The sequence below is a fragment of the Marmota marmota genome, unplaced genomic scaffold (assembly GCF_001458135.2).
Source record: "Marmota marmota marmota unplaced genomic scaffold, marMar, whole genome shotgun sequence".
NCBI classification, from domain to species: Eukaryota; Metazoa; Chordata; class Mammalia; order Rodentia; family Sciuridae; genus Marmota; species Marmota marmota.
In genome coordinates, this window is record NW_026000153.1 from 28,346,020 (window position 1) to 28,348,550 (window position 2,531).

At 41.6% G+C, this 2,531-nt stretch overlaps 1 pseudogene; it reads right to left on the reverse strand.

Annotated features, from left to right (window-relative positions):
• Positions 1-1,145: 1,145 nt before the first annotated feature.
• On the reverse strand, positions 1,146-2,268 carry LOC107146294 (annotated as a pseudogene).
• Positions 2,269-2,531: the final 263 nt, after the last annotated feature.

Below are 2,531 nucleotides of genomic sequence, written 5' to 3' on the forward strand. Positions count from 1 at the left end.
CTATTGTTTAGCAGTAGTTCCTTTTCTTCCCTCTCCTCTACTCTGAGCAGAGAACTCATTCCTAGGGAGACTCCACTGATAATTTTTATTAATAGAAAATAAACACTTATTCCAGTTTCAAAGTTCTTATACTTGAAGTTCCTAATTTTTAAAAAACGAATTTAAAATTAATCACTTAATAATCCTACTTTGACTAAGACAATGAAACTGTGGCTTAAAAAAAAAAAAAAAAAAACAACAACAACAACTATTCAGCACCATTTGCTTATAGGTCTTTGAGAATTTGTTCTTAAAGTGTCTGGGAACTATCCTGTCGGCTAAGTATAGGAACTGCTGAGCTGCATGAGAAAGCCTCTCTGGGACAGCCAATGGGAAGCTAAGCCACCATCACCAGAGGAGTCAGTGTACTTTAGCAAGGTAACTCCGAGTATACAATGATCCACTCCCTACACTTCAGCCCAGGAGGGACATGCTTCTAAGAACTGAGGTATGAGTAGTTAGACTATTATTTGCTGTTAGAATTGATCTTTCCAGCTAATAACAGTAAATCTCTGGCATAAATGCAATTGGTTCTTAATGTCTGTGATTTTAGGAAATTCTATAAATAATTTGGATTTAGTTTACTCAGAAATTACACACTTAATAAGGTTCACTACTTTGGCAGAGTAAAGGCCTGCCAGTTTAGTGTCCTTACAAACTATATACAATGTGTAGGCATATCATACTCTTACACCATACTTTAAAATACTGCATTACTTAAACAAATATTTTAACAAAATGTCAATAATTTGAAGCAGCTGATGAAACTAATCCAAAATATGACAAGGCATATTCACTCTCACTTAAACTATGTTGCCTAGAGAACTTTAAAAACTATGTACCCTTCAAGCTGTTCAAGGAGAGGTAACAGGCCCCACTCCTCATTCTCTACTGTGGAATCCAATTGGGGTTGGGCTAGAAATTAGCATTTTCAGATACTTCAGGAAAGTCCACAGAAGTGTTAAAAAGTCTTCTAAAGCAAAAGAATGTCTAATGCCTGTCTCTATGCATCCATGAGAAGTCATGCTCATCAGAATTTCCTAATAACACAAAGACAAGTCTATATACTTCATCAGACGTCAAAGGAATGAGGTGGGTTATTTTGTCAGAGTTTCTGCTGCCTTTTTTCTATATTCTGTTCCATCAATGTGAGTAAAGTGGACTTTGGTGAGAAAACAGTGTTTGATTGCCAGGACCTCTTTTGGGCATTTCTTCCTAAGTGGAATACACAACAGATATGGGAGTCGGGGAGACAATACAGGGAAGCTACTCTTTCCAGCTCAGAAGGAGTTGATGAAACCCATATATGCATTCAAGAAGCCCATGAGATCCTCTAACTGTGGGTAGTGGCTAATGTGGTCATCCAGAATTGACACTGTGGACCGTGACAGCGGTTTCCTGTACAGCTCCAAAAACTCTGGATAGGGATTTATAGGATCCAGTGGCCCATAGATAAAATGAATGGGAATAGTTACAGAGGCAAAAGCTCCCACCCAGCGTCTTCTAAACTTCTTCCTTCCTCTGATTAATGTACTGTAAGAGACTGTCAATCACCAAGTTCCCGTCATTGTTTCGGATTCTTGCCCACATATCCCACATCCCACTCTCAGAGGGTCTAGTGTATGGTCCAAAGACTGGAGTAAGACCTCTAGAAAATACAAAGAAGTTCATCAACCTCGTGAGGATGGGTGACAGCACACTTCCATCTGTAAGTAGCTTTTGGAGAAGAAGAGGCCGATGAGTCTCAGGAAAGATACCTCCATTTGACAGACAGAGACTCTTTATGGTAAGCCGGCCAGATCAATTTTGCTTGTACCTGTACAGCAGCTCCTGAGCAACAATGTCTCCATAGTCGTGAGACAACAGGTTGATCCTACGGTTCTGGAGTCCTAGATGGCGCAAAAGCGCCTCCATGATGCTGGCCGGTTTGTCACTGAAGCCAAAGCCTAAGAAGTCAAGAGCAATCACTCTATGAAACCTCAGGGTCAGACCTTCCCAAATCTTGTACCAGTCATAGCTGGAAGTTTGAAAGCCATGTAAAAGCACAACTATCTCAGGACTGCCAACTACACCCACAGAGTCCTGGTAGAAGATGGGCAGTCCCTTGTAGGTGAAAAACTTGCCAGAAGTCTTCCATGAGTGCAGAGCAGGAGAGAGCTGAGGGGGTGGGATGTGCAGGTACACGGCCAGCAGAGGCATAGCCAGTACTTGGACCCACCACTCCCTCATCCTGACTCAGGTAAGACCTGGGCTACAGGACTCGTTGTTTGGGGGACGGGGCGCGCATGCGCTCTAATTGAATCTCTTGTAGCCTTGCTCTCCACAGATGCTGAGCTCTGAGGAAGTGCTGTTGATCTTTGTTCTACATCTTAGCTGGCTTCAGCCAGCTCTTTATTGCTTTGCATTTCTCTGCAGTTTATCATACATAGGAGCACTTTCTTATGCATAAAACAACACTGTAATTTTTTTTTTTTTTGCTTAATCTATCAGTG